A 396-nucleotide genomic window follows, 5' to 3' on the forward strand; every position below is an offset into this window, starting at 1 on the left:
CCTCCTCCTTGTAGCATTGGTGTATCTGGCTCGACGTTTGCCAGGAGCTTTCTTGGGGGCAGTAAGAGGTGAGAGGTGTGAGGGGGAGTTGGTGTGAGGGAGTGGTGATGTGGTAGACATTTCTTCAGGTTCATGAGGGAGGCATGCATCGAAAAGGCTTCTAGAAGTGTCCTTTACTATCTCCTCATAAAATTCATACCCTGGCCCTGCTCCTACACCTGACAGACACCGGCCTGTCTGGTTTTGGGGGGGATTGTATTTAAAAGCATTGGGGAGGCTGGGCCAGCAGCAGTGCTAAGGCAATCCTGCTGAGCAACCCTCCCTGGCGGCTGTACTGCCTGTCCAGTGTAGGAGGGGGAGGGGGGAGGAGTATTAGAAGTCACTGTGGAGGGGGGC

Source organism: Gekko japonicus, unplaced genomic scaffold (assembly GCF_001447785.1).
Source record: "Gekko japonicus isolate JY-2015 unplaced genomic scaffold, Gekko_japonicus_V1.1 scaffold286, whole genome shotgun sequence".
NCBI lineage: Eukaryota > Metazoa > Chordata > Lepidosauria > Squamata > Gekkonidae > Gekko > Gekko japonicus.